The following is a 16926-nucleotide window of genomic DNA, read 5'->3' as shown; positions in this document are numbered from 1 at the left end:
AAATATGAAAAGCATTTTTAATATCCATTTTTTTATGGTTTTTAATACAGGGTTTGATTGAAAAGTAATGAGCCTTGCCGCGCGGAGCGTCTGCCAAGCGATCAACCGAATCGGCTGGTGGGGGAAAATGATCGTTGGACCTTCTCCTTCCACTAGAAACCGATCCCAGTTCGCGGGCAACAGCGGTGCAGTCAACATCGCTCCCCGCGTGAAAGCTGTTTTAAAAGTGTGTTAGGATTTTGCAGTGGCGAAAATGCACCGATCGTTGGAGCAACGTTACCCGATCAAATTTTGAGTAAAGCTAACGAGTACCGAAACCATTGGGCTACTCAAGGAGGCTTACGGCGACCAATCTCTGCCCAATGCCCAGGTAAAACGGTGGCACAAGTCGTTCAAGGCGTGCATGTCGAAATCCAAGGTCAAAACCATGCTGCTCATCTTTTTCGACTCTCGAGGCATCGTCCACAAGGAGTTTGTAATGTTTGCACTTTAAACATGGCATTTTACAAAGAAGTGCTCCTTCGGCTGAAAAACTGCGTCGCCCGGGTTCGACCGGACCTCGTCAACAATTGGACCCTTCATCACGACAATGCGCTGGCGCACACCGCCTTCCTCTGCACCTCTGCATTGGACAAGATGGGGGTTTCGGTGCTTCCCCACCCTCCCTACAGCCCCGACCTGTACTCCGGACTTCTTCTTGTTCCCGCGCCTGAAAATAAACCTGAAGGGGAGGCGTTTCGACTCCATCGAGGCGATCCAAAAAACTGTGACAGCCGAATTGAACGCGATTCCGGCGGATGAGTTTAAAAAATATTTCCTGCAGTGGAAGGACAGCTACCAGCAGTGTATTGACGCTCAAGGGTCCTATTTTGAAGAATATTAGTTGTATAAGCCAAAAGGTTTAATAAAACTGCTTAAAAAAATAAGGCTCGTTACTTTTCAATCAAACCGTGTAATATTGGAAAAGTATAAAATAAAATTAGTAAAAAAAAAAAAAAATCGTGGAATTACCGGCCGGTGGAGGGGGGGGCTACATAAAAAACAGTGCTCCATAGTTGACATGATTCCAACCCTTGTAGTGTTCTAAGCCAAACAAATTAAAAAAATTCTTCATTAGTTAGGATGTCGCTGTCGGATAACGCCAAATCAAAGAAAAACAAAAAATTCACAAAATGACGTCAATTTGAAAAAAAAAAAATTTTTTACCCTCTTACTTAGAAAAAAAGTAGTTTTGAGAAAATCGCGTTTGAAGTTTGAGCAACAATTCCAATAGAATAACTTACCCGACTAGAATTACAGTGAGGCATGCCAAAGAACCAGTTAGGCCCGAATTAGGCAGGCCTTGCTGAGGTACATCTCACTATTACCTTACCAGGCCCACGTTAGGCAAGGCAAAGATTGGCATGCCAGAACAACACCAAATTTGGTTGTGGTCACGAAAATCTGTGGCAGTGTCTCACTTAGGCATAAATTGGAATCCCTAACTGATTTGTAGAAGGGCATCCGGAGTATTACCGAAGTTCGGTTTTTCGAACCTGCGTCTAATGAGGCAGATGTGTGGCGATACCTTTCGGGACTTGGGCCTAGTTTGGCTACCTTATGAGGCGCAAATTTGGAATGCGGTCTGCCTTATTTGCGCCTAATCACCGCCTTACCAAAATTTCTGATCGGGTAGATCATAGTATTTACTACTCACTCTGTATTAATCGGCGATATATTTCCAGGTATATATTATAGAAGTATAAAGTATATATATAAATCAAAAGATTTTCTGGAAAGAACGAGTCCTCAAGTCGTCCGGTAACATCTGCCGTTCATTGTGCGATTTGCTCCACTCGGCCGGCTTAGACGCCACGTCACAAAATCCGCTGTATCTCCGAAAATAATTCGAATTTTGAAAAATCCGTTAAAGGGCTTATTTTGGAAGGTTTAAACTTTGAAAATATGCAAAAAAAAAATCGATTTTTTCAAATTTCTAGACCAGAAGGGGGAGCCTGCTTTAGAGTCTTCAAAAAATCGATTATTTCGTGGATTTTTTTTGGAAGGAAAGAAATATTCGATTGAAACAAAACTTTCTGGATTTATTGTTATATATTTCAACAGTCTTTTCAAGTTTTTTCATTAAAATATATGTCATATTATGCCTGGTACAAGCATTTTGCCGAGGCGCCTCGAGTGTGCATGTGTCGTGCGGCGGGAATGATTCAGGTCGCAATTTTCATCTGAAACCAAAAATCCAAAAAGTTTTTATTTTGGTATAGTATAGCTTCTAGTTAAACCAATAAAATAAAACAAAAAGTGAGAAATTCAACAATTTTTCACTAATTAAAAATAAAAATTCATTTTTTTTGGAAAAACAAATCCAAATTACTTTAGATTGTTTAAAAAGTGGGTTAATCATAACTTTCTTAAGGTTTTTTAGGTTCAACTAGAAGATAATTTAATTCCGAATACAATCAATGTAATCTCGTTTCGATAGGACGTTTAACTTTTTCCCTATCTTTCCCGTCAATTAGGAAGGAAAAATCGTAAAAATAAAAAACCGAGAAATCGCACTTCGAGCGATCCGGCCGCTCGTATACCTGCTCGACGCTTGCTCACAATTTCTTCTGTAACTCCGAAACTATTTTGAATTTGCTTCTGAAACTTTGAGGACACATTTTTGGATAGTGTGGGAAGACATTTATTAAAAAAAAATCAATTTTTTGAAGCCTCTAAAGCAGGCTCCCCCTTAAGCCATCATTCATTCATTCATTTTCTCTACTTTTCTTTTGTTCATTATTTTTCTTTTATAAAACTCTAAAAAAACCTTTAAAGCGCATCTCAATTTTTTTACAAAAATTTTCTACATTTTTATGACTTTTATTTTTTATTTTTATTTCGAATTTTTAGAAAAATGTTTGCTATGAAGCGCATTCAATTCAATAAAGTCTTAAGATGACTAAAAATTCTCGTTGATTTTTGATAATTTTTTCCTCTGACCGCCGTTAGAAATTCCGAGCAAACTAAGTAACTATGGGGTGTTCAATTTAGAAATATTTGAAATTAAATAACGAAAACACAAATTGATTGGGCAATCTTTATTATTTTTGTGAAGAACTATTCATGACATTTATTTTTGCAAGATAATCCCTTTCAAATGTTGGTCGCAACCGCGCCGTAATTCGGCCATCCTTAAACACCAATTTTGAAGCACTTGGGTTGGTATTTCGTGAATAACTTTAGTAATGTTGCCTTCCAATACCTCAATCGAAGCTGGTTTACCCACAAAGTATTCAAACTTTTCATACTCCGTGTGATATCACATGGGCTTGGTGGCTAATCCACTGGTCCGTGACAAGAGATAAATTGCTCACCGAAACAACGACGCAGTAAATCCATTGCTTCGCGGGCTGTACGGCAAGTAGCGCCGTCTTTTTGGAGCTATATATTGTGGAGGTCACGGGCTTCAATTTTTGGCATCAAAAAGTCGTTTATCATGGCGCGATAGCGTTCGCTATTCACTGTTACATTGACGATCGCCTCGTCTTTGAAGAAATATGGGCAGATGATTACTACAGAGAGCATCAAACTATTGTTTTCAATCGATGTAATCGGTGTTCTTGAATGGCTTTGGGTTGCGCTTCAGCCAAATATGGCAGTTTTGCTTATTGATGCAGCCATTACGTTAAAAATGGGCCTCATCGCTGAACAAGCCTGAGCGCGCATTGAACACTTTTGGCAGAGCGTCGATTTTCGCAATACAGTTGTTCGATTTGTAGACGCTGTTGATGTAAATCTTTCCATGATGAAATGCCAATGAATTCAATGAATCGACAAGACTCTTCCATCGTACACGGTGGGGGCTGGTTTTGTTGTTTTTGCGCCGTCTCAAGTGTCTGCTAGCTCGCGCAACATCGACTTTCGCCAAGCGATCTTTGGCCGACCGCGCCTTTGCTTCCTTGCGAGTTCCAGTCCAGTGCCATTCTCGTGATGCTATCTGAAAAAAAAGTTATGTATTTAGTTTGACCGGAGTCACGCGAGATTTGTCAAAAAACCCTATAGGAAAAAGTGCTTCCAATCTGTTTACAGATTAAAAGTCTGGGCCAAGGATCGATTCTTGGGCGGGCCCAGTTTGCGCTATGGAGTGTTCGTCACTTCCCGACCATTATGATAGCCTCAAGTTCCCAACGTTATGCTCGTTGGTCGCCGTTTTCGAAATTGAAGCGAAAAAGCATTTACGCAAAATGAAATTATAATTTTTTGGCTCTATTTATAGTAGTAGCCCACATCTGTTTACATAACATTTCGCCAAGTCTGGCTCTGCCTCATGCATGGCGTCATGGATGCTCACCTTAAGGGTCTGAATAGTAATTTATCGATTATGGCGTCGATCATGTGGCATGACACGCCTTCTTTCTGTAGTAAAAGATTATCTACGTCTCCAATATCCTTCAATGTTTCATTTTATTTCGTGAAGGCTCATTATTTTCAATATTAGCTGCAGTTTCGGGGAGAATGAATCCTACATAGGTTAGGTTAGGTTAGCCTGGTTGGCAATAAGTCACGCATAGACCTTTTGGTCTTAGCGATACCAGATGGAGACCGACCTCTATGAATACCTAAAGTAGACATCATGTATGGTAGCATGTCAGCGCTTTTGGCGAATCTAAGTAGAGCTGGGAGCTCCGCTTTTGATACGTCCTCCAGACTCTCAAACCGTGGGGCTCCCAGGCATTTTAGTCGCGTGAATCCTACATAACTCTTCTCTGATTTTATTTTGATTCCTGCTTCCTCACTTCAGCGCTTCTACTTTAAGCGGTTATCTTGACAATCAAGAAGAAGCTCCTAGATTTGCTATGGCATAAGCAATCTGTTTTTGTTTTTTTGAAATTGTGATGTCGCCTTGTTTTTCAGAGAGAACAATTCAGTATTTATTTGTAACGGCAAAAGCAAGAATGATATGCAAAGCCTACTTGCATGCAAAAGCTTGAGAAAAGACTGAAGGACAGAAGGTCTAAAGAGAACGAAATAAAGTTGCCATGTAACTAAAATATACAAATTATTTCAACACAAATAACATACTTAGCTTCTGGTGAAATAATCATACAACTTCTGAGAAAATTACTGTTGAAAAAGAAGTCTCAAAGTATCCACTAAGTCGATTAAGCTCAATATAGTGTTGAATACCTCACTCAAACTGACAGAGAGTAGGACTTTATGGGTACACTTCTGTGCCAGTTGTACCGATCTAATTAAATTTCTGTGAAGCTGATTCTTTTTCTGTACTAAATATAACTCGTGAAGTGAAATTTCTAAAATTTTTTCCACCAGCCACTTCTTCAAAGGTCACCTAGCTAGTCTAGCTCGTCTAATCTAGCCCACCAGGGAGTGGTTTAAAGTTTCTATAAATTGTTTCATTATCTTTGTCGTCTCTTTTCCCTCTTTTGATCCGTGATATTTGTCATGTCTGTTATATTTGTCAAATTTGTCAAACCTCTCATATTATGATATCTGTCACGCTCTGTCATGCTTTGACGTGCTTTGAGTTGCCAGTCTCGTCCGATGCAGCTTTCTATTCCATGACCTATCGCTTTGACAACCTCAACTAACCAGCCACATCAACGCTTGCAATCAAAACAAGTAACCCCATCTAACCAAACCCAGAGCTCGGAAGCAAAGTAGCAGGTCATAACGCTGATCAATTATAACAAAAACAACAACAACAACAAGACGAGCAAACAGCAGCTGTTGCAGCCATCATTGCCTCTCTTGATTACATTAAGTGGCAGGCGTGGCATTTTGATTTCGTAAGCACTTCATGGGCATGGCGTGTGTATGTATATGTGACAGGACTTTATACATAGCCCGTTGCCACACGATGACCCATCAACATTTCTGCACCGCAAAACCGTCAGCATTGAATTACCGGCAATAATTCACTGATTATCGAGAAAGTGGTTATAGCGCGGAGGAAAATAATCTAATAGAAGCTGTGAACTATGATAAAAGAGGTAGAGAGTGTCCCTCGAAAAAATGCAGATGAAGGTGCGGAAAAATTACATTAGCTTGGAAATGTTGAGTTGAAAAATGCCGCTTCATCATGATCAGGAATGCTGCCATTGAAGGTGTGGCGGAAAAACGAAAGTGGGTGGGAGCTCCGGAGTTGTGAGCGCATATTGAATGTCTGAATGATGCCTTTATCGCTGCGAGCGTGTGTGGGTGAAGCGTGCCGGTGATTGCTGTTATGCTGCTATGCTGGTTAAGCAGTTGCCTAGTGCGCCTGCTTAGAGTGCTGACAACAATGTTTGCACTCGCTACCTGCTACCTGCTGCCATTGCTGTTGCTGTTGTTTGGAAGGAATTGCAGCAAACTTTAGTGCGGGTAATTTGTGTGGTTGTAACGTTGACATTGATGTGAAGCAGATTGTACAACGCTATAATGTTGATGGTTTTTTAGAGCTAGGGGTGAGGGCAAGCGTAGCGATGCTGTTGCTGAGCTGTTCGAGACGTAAGCCGACAGCCATTTGCCGTGTGGCGTGAATAATGCGCTACCTTCTGCAAACATTGGCGTTGGCCATAATGAGGTGCACCACCAAATGGCGACAACAAATTCAATGCGAAGAACTACATTAGCGCATTGCAAGTCAAAGTAAAAAATTACTTCATCCTGCTGCTGCTGCTGTTGACATTGGCAATGGCCAACATTTGTTGTCCTTCGCTTGTTTGCATGGCTGACACCTTTATGCTGGCCGTTGGCAACGCGAGTAACCGCAGCTACTTAACCTTTGACAAATTGCAATCCACTGCAAATCTACAGATATGTTGCCTACATCCTTACAGTTGTTGGCCATTGAATTATGGCCCATGCTAAAAATTTAAAAGCGGGAATTTAAATGCTGATAAAAGTGAAGCCATGTAACTGTGCATATATAGAAAAATAAAAATTCATTTGTATTTTTTTATAATGTTTGCTATTAATTTACAGTACGCTAGGTCTGTTGCAAAAGTTTCCTTCATTTCTTAGTAACCAGTAGCACTTTCGAGTTCTTTCAGGCATATGATTCTACATTCTTTGGAATGAAGGCACAACATTTAAGCAAAACTCAGAAGTGTTTTGAGCTGTACTACAATTTGATATCTGAAGCCGTTTCGGGGATATCGACCAAAAAATGAACCCAGCAGCTTAGAAGCAGTTGTTACTAGTTAGAGAGTTGGCTTACACATTTTTCTAATAGGGTTACCAATAATCATATTTATGACACTGATTCACCTCACTACCATCGGCTGAATCATTCGTTGAATAGTCGTGGCAATAACAAAATAGTGAAGTTTGGAAACAAAGGGGTTATTGATTGATTCCATTACTCTAGCGAGGATAAATAAAAGTAAAACTTCAGGAGTTAGGCTGCTTAGTTTCTTTCTTGGTGTTCAAGCTTAAATTCATCTCCGCCTATGAGTTTGCAACAAGTTGCCGTTTTATTTATCATTTCATTGAAATGATGAACTTGAAGCATGTCGTCTGCGCACGATGCATCGCATCAGCAAGCTCCTCCCATAAGAGTGACTCCACGACTCAACACAAGGCTCAATAATTTTATCGAAAGGAGTTTAGCCGTATCAAGCTGTCACACGCGCAAGAAATTAGCCCATAATAATGTAAATATACTTTACGTAAACTTAACTTAAATTACATAAGAACTGAAAGATTCTTATTGGGGCATCTTTTTGAAGTGAAATTTCTTAGGCATCGATGGACGAGCGAGAATGGAGAGTAAAATTTCAAGGCCATGCAACGTTTTGGGCTATTTCGTTCCGCGAGAGAGAAAAAAGATATAAAGTAGAGGAAAAGGCGAGAGAGAGAGCTATACCTTATAGGTATATATCATAGATACACTTTAGGCTATTTTTCTGAGTTTTTCCTTGTGGTTGCTAATTTCTAGTGAGATATAACACTGCCTACTTTTTGGCGCTTGTTTGTTGTTGCAAACTTGTAGGAAATATGTTTTGGTGCCTACTTTTTGGCGCTATATTTCCTAGGTGCCTACTGTTTGGGGCGTTTTTGGTCCGAATTTTTTGGCGTTTTTTTGTTTGGTACCCACTTTTTGATGCTTATTTCCGTTTCCTGGCTTGTGTTTGTGATAGTACGCATCCATTCCGGCGTCGGGTTTATTGGCATTGTCTTGCGGTAATTTGTGCCGTTGCTGCGGTCCTGGAATCGCTGCGTTTGTGCGGGTGATAAACGCTCAGAGTAGTGCGCGTTGTTGCCACGGTATATATCCGGGTCGACCCTTTTCCGTGTTTTGTAAATTTTGTCTATTTGTATTCTCTGCAAATGTTGTGAATTTATTTTGATATATATTTTTTCTCTATCTCTCTCTCTCGTGTCTCTCCCTCTTTCTTTATCTGCCTTGAAAGTTTCGCTTCTGTTATGTGTACTACGCTACACGCTGCCATCCTTCAGCTGGCATAGCCCGGCTAATTCTTAAACCTTTGACGAAGTGCACAATATTTTCCCCTTTTATTTATTGGTCCAGTTAATGGGTTCATCTTATGGTTTCAGGAATCAGGGATATAACTAGGAACGAGGCAGCGGACACATTGGAAAGAGACGCCTTGTGGCCTTGCTATTATTAGTATCTGAGCTCTTCTTTGCTATGGGACAACCCGGCATCAAGGAGAAGCTTAGAAGTGAAGAGCTAAGTCTAAGGCAGGTTATCTGGCACTAAATTATGGGGCTACTCCAAGCAAAATCCTTGCTGGGAGGCACAACCAAAAGAGGTTTAGAAAACTCATAACCCTCACCAAGGATAAATTGAGTTAACTCACGGGCACACTCACAGGCCATTGCATTTGCAGACTGCGCAGTCTACGGACTCCTGTCGTTTCTGCGATCAATCTCAGGAGGCTCTAATGCACCTTTTCCTCGAATGCAGCGCTGTAGCGCGGAGAAGGTTGAGATATCTCAGCCAATTGCAGCCAAAAGAAAGGCATAATAAATTCCTTAATAAAGGAACTGGGTCTGGTTGAGGTACTGTGATGAGTAGAGGGCACAAAAAACCTTGAGGGCGAAGCTCAAGCTTCAAATCAATCTAATCCAATCCATGCGTCATTCACCGTTGTTGTCTTTGACTGCTCTGAAGATTTTTCGCTCAGTTTTTCTTTCAAATATTTGGTATTTGGCTTTGTCATTTTCACTTCATGTCCAACACTCTGAACCGTAGCACAAAACTGGTCGGACTACAGATTTAACTTCTGCTCAAATATGAACGAGACGTTATCAATAAAACGGTCCGCGGATGACATATGGCAAAAATAAATGTTTTGTTGGATGGTAGGACTGTTATAAGCTTACATGGCAAATTTCAGCGTGATATGTCACATAGTTTGTTTTCTGTACTACTGTAAACAAGTCAATCTCGACTGTGTTCTTCGAATTTAACGATGGAAATTCAAGTTGAACAAAGAATTTGTTTGAAATTTTGTTATTCCAAGATAGCTAGTGAGCTGAGCATATCAAATGGATCCGTTCATACTATTATTCATGATGTCTTGGGCATGAGACGAGTGTTCGCGCGTCTTGTTCCAAAATTGTTGAATTTTCTTCAAAAAGAACAACACAAAAAAAAAAAAAAATAATGTTAATATCGTTCCGCAAACACCGTATCGCCTGAAATGGCTCCATGTGACTTTTTCCTGTTTCCCAAGCTCAAGTTGCCGCTCCGTGGAAAACATTTTGAGACAATTGAAGTCATAAAAGAGAATTCGAAGAACACACTCGAGCTTGACTTGTTGCACAGAAAACAAACTATGTGACATATCACGCTGAAATTTGCCATGTAAGCTTATAACAGTCCTACCATCCAACAAAAAATTTATTTTTGCCATATGTCATCCGCGAACCGTTTTATTGATAACGTCTCGTTCATATTTGAGCAGAAGGTATATATCGTAATTTTTCACGATTTAATAAGCAGCTTTGATTTTCAAAGCTTTGAAGAGCGCCAGAAATAAGGCAAAATGGAAAATTTTAAGGGCTAATTTCATTAGCGTGTATTGAAAATTGTTTTGGTCAAATTTTAATACAAATACATACATTTTCAAGTTGCCTTAAAGTTCTTCAACACCCGCTTCCAAAGACTTCTGAACTGTTTAATGGCTTCTTCTTCTATTAAAATACGAACGCCTCTCATTGGTCATAATTCATTGACCAGAAACTGTAGATTTATGCTCAAATTAAATACACTTATGCATGTACAGATTCCCTTACGCCCTTGCATGAAAATTAAAAAACTTCTATTATCGAAAAAAAAGAAAATAAAAAATATCCCATTGCTGCTTGCAAATCCTTAAGTGCCAACTGTCCACCATTCCCAGCATGTTTGTTGGCTTTGCTACTGCAATCGCTGTTGGTTGGCGGTAGCAGCTGTTGCATACAGCAGACAATTGACAGGCGCCGCCACACGCTGATTTAATACCGCTTGGCTGCGCGTTGCAAATCCGTTTGCGGTCGGATTATGCCAATCAGTGTGGCTTAAAAAGTCGCTTGCGCTGTCGGCTTCGAACTATGTATCGAAAGCGAAGAAAAAGTATGGTGAAATATGCATACTTACTTACATATTTATAATGCGAGAGAAGCAACAGATGATAGAGGGCGGCGGCGTGTAATGCCATAAAATGAAATTAAAGAGAATTCGATAGAAAAATAAGGTACAGGTATATGGATAATAATGCTATTTGTGCGCCTGATAAATCACTTCGAAACATTGCACAGAAATCTCTGCCATAGGCAAAGAAAAATTTTACCTATGTTACTATAAATATAATAAAAAAGGAAATAAATAATTGGCTCGCACACCTCTGTTAGATGCTTGGCCTAGCTTCGACCCCCATTTGTGGTGTGCATCTTGATGTTGTTCCGCAAATGGAGGGACCTACAGCTTTAAGTCGATTCCGAATGCCAGCTATTTTTTAAGAGGAGTTTTTTCATGATAGAAATACAATCGGGAGTTTGCTAATAATGGCTGCCGGCAAATAAGGCTATAGTCACTTTAATGACTTATTACATTCTAGGAGCTTTACGGTATTTTCTTCTTGAGAAATTGAGGAAAAGTAATATATCAATTTTCCAGGTTGAAAATTTCATCTTGTTTTTCAACTTGAAGTCGCTGGTTGAGTAGAACTCCGCATTTTATGAAAATGTTAAAATTTCCCTCAAATATTTTTTATCAGTCGAACACTATTTCACCTACTAAAGCTGAAGGATGATGGCGTAAGGGCTCTAGCTCCAAACGCAGTAAACTTAACTTTTATAAGAACTTAAATGAATAGTGGAGTAGGCGCTGGGATATACTGTCCAGAGTTAGACACAAGGAAGTCGTATAAGCTTTCAGATTACTGCAATGTACTCCAGCCTGAGGTTTTCGCAGTTGGAAAGGTAGCATACTTACCTCGTGTTACTACTGGGACCAACTCCAACGTTAACTTTTACATTTGGAGATAGTCGGACAAGCATAAAGCAATTACATCGCTTTGTATAACGTGGCCATCTGTTGCACCGGACCTTTTTCGACTACTTCAGGCCCGGCATTAGATGCTCGGGTTAGTCTACCACCACTTGATGTTTTTATCCAAGGAGAGGCCATCTGCAGGCTGAAACACAATGGGAGTTGGTACGGCCCCTGTCCGGCATTGGACAACAGAGTAGGCATGGACTTCGTTCCAACGATCCTCGCCATGCCTCTTGACTCCATGCCATCCAGAGTCATGCTTGACAAGAGACACAGTGTGGTGCTGCCAGAGGCTCAATTGTGGTCAAACTCAGAAAATGAGTCCGGCAAACACTGTTTTCGCATTTTCACGGATGGCTTCAGGACCGGGCACGGCTCCGGCTCTGGTCTCTACGTCGAATCCCGCGAGACAAAACTGCACTTTGCTCTTGGAATGCATGCATCGAATCAGGCTTGCGGTCTCTGGCACGGATGTGTTAAGAAGCCACCTGAGCTTCCTGGCACCACAAGATCTACTCAGATTTCTTCGAAGTTCGAGTAGATTTAAAGAGAATTAAAAAAGGAACCCGTGTGCAGTACAATGGACTTAATTGTGTCTGAGTGCTGTATACTTAGACGAAAAAAACACATATAGCCCATGATCGGCCTTCAGAGTAGGGAGGCAGCAGAACTTTAAGCTACATTTCTATTGGGTTCCAGCCCATAAGGGTATTGAAGGGGACAATATAGTAGATGACGTTGCGAAACACGGGGTCTCTCTATCTTCGAATCTTGTTAACGAAAGTCGGATGTTATATAATAATAATGTAACAAACTAGACGAAAACATGATCGGAAAATTCAGGACAAGGTGGGAACGTCTGTCCCCTTGCAAGAATGCAAAGATTATGTCTAAACAAGATCATCACAGTCGCACTCGATTAATACTACCAATAACACGAAGCAATTGTAGAACTATGATATGTGTGCTAGCGGGACATAGTCCAGTAGCAGGATATGTTTATAAGATAGAAATCTCGGACAGCGAGGAATGCAGAAAGTGTAGGGAGCAGGACTTAAGAGGAAACTGCAGCGTATCTCCTTTGAGGATGTTCTGCATTATTCTAAACACGCTTGAAATATTTAGAAGCACCACAGTTAGACGGATTGGAGTACATCTCAGCAGGAGGTGGGAAATGTCTCTTTAAATTCGCGAGTCCCTGCAAGTCAACTCGGTAAACCTAACCTAACCTACCATCTGCGGTTTATAGAAAGGCTTTAAGCTTAGAGGTTTTTGTCAGAATCAAGTGAATAACTTGGCTATATCATTCCTGGTCGATTTAAGGCCAGATTTGTCGTGCCGTCCTGGTCACCAGCGACAGATTTTCTTGGCCTATTCGAGAAAGAAAGTTCTAAGAAAGTGTTTGCAAGCTTTAAGCTTAGAGGTTTTTGTCAGAATCAAGTGAATAACTTGGCTATATCATTCCTGGTCGATTTAAGGCCAGATTTGTCGTGCCGTCCTGGTCACCAGCGACAGATTTTCTTGGCCTATTCGAGAAAGAAAGTTCTAAGAAAGTGTTTGCAAAAACTTCGGTAGCACGCCCAAATTTTGAGAGGCTCCGATATCAGAGACGGAGTTTGCTTATTTGCCAATTCGTCTGCTAAGTAGTTACCTGCTATACATCTATAGACACATTCACACTACGTGGATTTTGTGTTCAGGAGCTTGCTCATTCAGAGCTCATTTTCGATTAGGTTTAACAAAAGACTGGTTCATATTTAGTTAACAGAACGAATCAATTGAGGAATCATTTTGAAAGACACTGCAGTGGCCCGGCAGCCAAAAGTTAAGGCTAAGAGAAGGCCACTGTGTTTACATTCCACTCCGCAATTTTTGATCTACTTTGGAACAGACCTAGAATAGACCAGATCAGGCATTTAAAATGGCAGTGGCATACAGGTCCAAAGCGAAATAATCTATCCATTCATTCTTAGAAGGGATTTATGTGAAGAAGCCGTTTCCAAAAGTAGAAGGCAGGGTTGAATAGGCCAGATACCTGAAATTTGCGGTGGAGTTGTCAAGAATTTGGAAGGTCTTAAACATAAGTGGGCAGAGGAGAAGACCCCCCAAGGTGTTTGTATGTATATTTGTATATACCAAACTTTTAAGGATAGCGAGAAGAGTGCCTTAGACAATATTTGTTCCTTCATTTTTTTATAAATTGTTGCCTGGAACGCCGCTTGAGATCGGCTTCGCTGCGAATTTGTGGTATGCAAACTGGTGTACTCTAACAATTATCATAGAAAACACCGGCTGGTGTGCTCTTGAAACCTAAGGAATTTTAGTGAACTGAGTAAAGTACGAGCTGAGCAGTTCCAGAAGAGATTATCCTTAATTGCATTGACCGTGGAGGAATTTTAGCTACGAGAAGAGATGCTCAAGCTCTAGGCTAGCTGAATTAGTTGAAAAATACAATAAGTAAATTTAAAACTTGTGTAAACATAATTTCGGCTGTACAAACACAATATTTTTCATCCTTCTAATAATCGACAAAGTGGCTTTTAATATACATAACTTGGTTATTTGACATCCGATTTTCATAACTTTTTTGTTTATGAATTTAATAAATCAGTTCAAAAGAAAATTTTTAATGAATTTTAAAGTGCTTCAGATTAATGAAATGAAAAGGAGATACCAGAGGGGTGCAACTAGTAATTGGCTAGTATAAGGACATAAGCACGAAACACAGAAGTCGTCACATATAAAACTCGGATGCCAAAAAAGCAAGTGATAATAAAAAACCGAGGTCTTCCTAACAAAATAATACATTTTACTGACCAGACAGAGACAGAGACAGTGACAGAGACAGAGACAGAGACAGAGATAGAGACAGAGACAGAGACAGAGACAGAGACAGAGACAGAGACAGAGACAGAGACAGAGACAGAGACAGAGACAGAGACAGAGACAGAGACAGAGACAGAGACAGAGACAGAGACAGAGACAGAGACAGAGACAGAGACAGAGACAGAGACAGAGACAGAGACAGAGACAGATACAGAGACAGAGACAGAGACAGAGACAGAGACAGAGACAGAGAACAGAGAACAGAGAACAGAAAACAGAAAACAGAGAACAGAGAACAGAAAACAGAGAACAGAGACAGAGACAGAGACAGAGACAAAAACTGTCTAAAAACAATAGCCCACAAGTGCCAAACGAGAGACCAGAGACGACAGCCCAAATGTCAGAGAGAAATGTTCTGCGAAAAAGGCTAGAAGCCAGAGGTAGCGACGGTAGTAAATAGACACTGCTCGTTTTTTATTGATATTTAAGCACGCTCCCCCCAACATTGGCTATCCTAGTCGTAGTTTTGCGCTTGAAGTACTCAAGAGTACTTTATAGTGGAACTCAGCGCCTTATTCTACTTTTAATACTCATTGACAGTTATTCTGGCGTTAGAACGGTTGGAGAGATTTACATAAAAATCTCATTAAAGACTTCGAAAATAATTTAATCCGCTTAAAACTACAACAATAAAAGGCCAACAGCCGAAAAAGAAGAGCAACACAAAATGAAATAATGCAAAACAAAAACAAATTAACCATTGTTTTTCGCATGCAGCCAAGGTTCTGGGGGGTTGCAAGAATCGTTGACCGGAAAGTGGTAAAAATGCCAAAACAAAAAATTAAAACTCCAAGCTGAAAAGCTAAACCAATGATGAAGGGGAAAATGAGAAAGCGAGGAAAGGATTTAGTAGCCGCACGTTGAGTAGCTTTGTTAACGTGCGAGGGGACCTGACAAAAGTTCGCCTAGTTAACTACAAAGAAAGACGAACGCATTTTCGTTTCCACGACAGTCGGTTCTACGTTACTGAAACGACCCGGATTTATATCCGGCCAAGGACTGTCACTCAAGCAGCCCGTATGTGAGTATAGGGAATTTTTATGCTGCTACAATAACAACAACGAACACATTTTCAATTAAAATTATGTTGATAGAATTGACAATAGTTTTTGGACATTTTTTAAGCCGGTAGGTCCACTTTTAAAAATAGATCTAGAAACTTTTTTTTATTTTAAAAATTTCACAATTTCGGGGTAACCGTACTTCAGTGTACGTTATTTATTGATTTAGGCTGTTTTTCTTTAAAAGGTAGATTAGGCCCTTCTGGGCTATAAGCCATCGATGGCCAAGTTCATTGCCTGTTAGAAGTTTAGTAAAAGATTTGAGTTCTCAATTTTTAAAATTTTAATATCAGCTAAAATTCCAGAAACGCGTCGTTCTTATTTTTCTAGTTTCAAATGGTTTATAAATATTCCGTGTACAACATTGATATTCACGTCCAGTTTTTCATCATTTCGGCATCCCATCCAGGATCATTTCCAATTTGGGCCGTCACAATTGCCGATCTTTCCAGATTCGTTCTCGATTCGAAACGGTTAGAAGTGATTCTCACCCTATGTTGAATTGGGGCCCGTAAAGAATAGTTAACTGAATTTCTTGTGGTGAGGGCAGTTAAATTACCACCGACTCCTCGACAGTCTTGTGTTTTCTTGCCCCTACTGTTGACTGTTTGTAGGGAAACTTAAAATGAAATATTACAATTTAATGCAAAATAAAAATAATTTATTAATTTATGTTAAATTAATTGACATCTTTGATTTGTTAAAAATTTGTCCAGTGTTGCCAACTGTGTAAATAACCACATGGTTTTTGTTTTCTTAAAAATTTACTCAGATTTATGCAAAACCATCTAACATATTTTAGGAATGTTGCCATCTATTCCAAATCAATCCGCATTTGTCAACATTTTATTCAATATTGCCAACTATGTCAAACCGTGTGACCTTTCGTACTTCATTATTAAACATATTTGTAAAAAAAATGTGCTCAGTGTTGCCATCTATGCCGAATTTTCTGAGTTTTCTTGAGATTTTTGTACATATATGTAAAAACTAATATATACTCACTATTGTCGTCGATGTATAATTTTTTGTAATTTTTCTCAAAAATTTATCAATTTTATTTAACCTGATTTTTCAGATTTGTAAAACATTTGGTACAGGTTTGTTAAAACTTTGGTATCACTTTATCATCTAGCAAAAATGCTACCATCTGTTTAAAATCAATTGTAATTTTTGTTTTCTCAAAAATGTATCCAGTGTTCTCAATTATTTATGTAAAACCTGATATTTTTGGATTTGTACAAAATTTTGTGCGAACATTTTATGTCAAATCATTTAATCAATTTTTTTATTGATTTAATTTTATCAATTGTAATTTCCGTTTTTTTTTCAAAAATTTATCCAGTGTTGCCAACTAAGTCAAAAAAATTTGAAAAAAAAATTTTGTGAACATTTCTGTAAAATCATTTAACCAAATGTGTAGATGGCAACATGACCTTTTTATATTGTCAAGTATTTATTTAGTGTTGCCAACTATGTCAAACCTGAAGT

General features: G+C 39.5%; 1 protein-coding gene across 1 annotated transcript in view; it reads left to right on the top strand.

Moving 5' to 3' along the window:
* Positions 1-16926, top strand: part of LOC129247397 (proton-coupled zinc antiporter SLC30A2) — a 243889-nt gene that overhangs the window by 1030 nt on the left and 225933 nt on the right. The gene's annotated exons all lie outside the window — the stretch shown is intronic.

This window comes from Anastrepha obliqua, chromosome 5 (assembly GCF_027943255.1).
Source record: "Anastrepha obliqua isolate idAnaObli1 chromosome 5, idAnaObli1_1.0, whole genome shotgun sequence".
NCBI classification, from domain to species: domain Eukaryota; kingdom Metazoa; phylum Arthropoda; class Insecta; order Diptera; family Tephritidae; genus Anastrepha; species Anastrepha obliqua.
The sequence above is the reverse complement of the archived record's forward strand: the minus strand, read 5'-3'. Positions and strand labels throughout refer to the sequence as shown.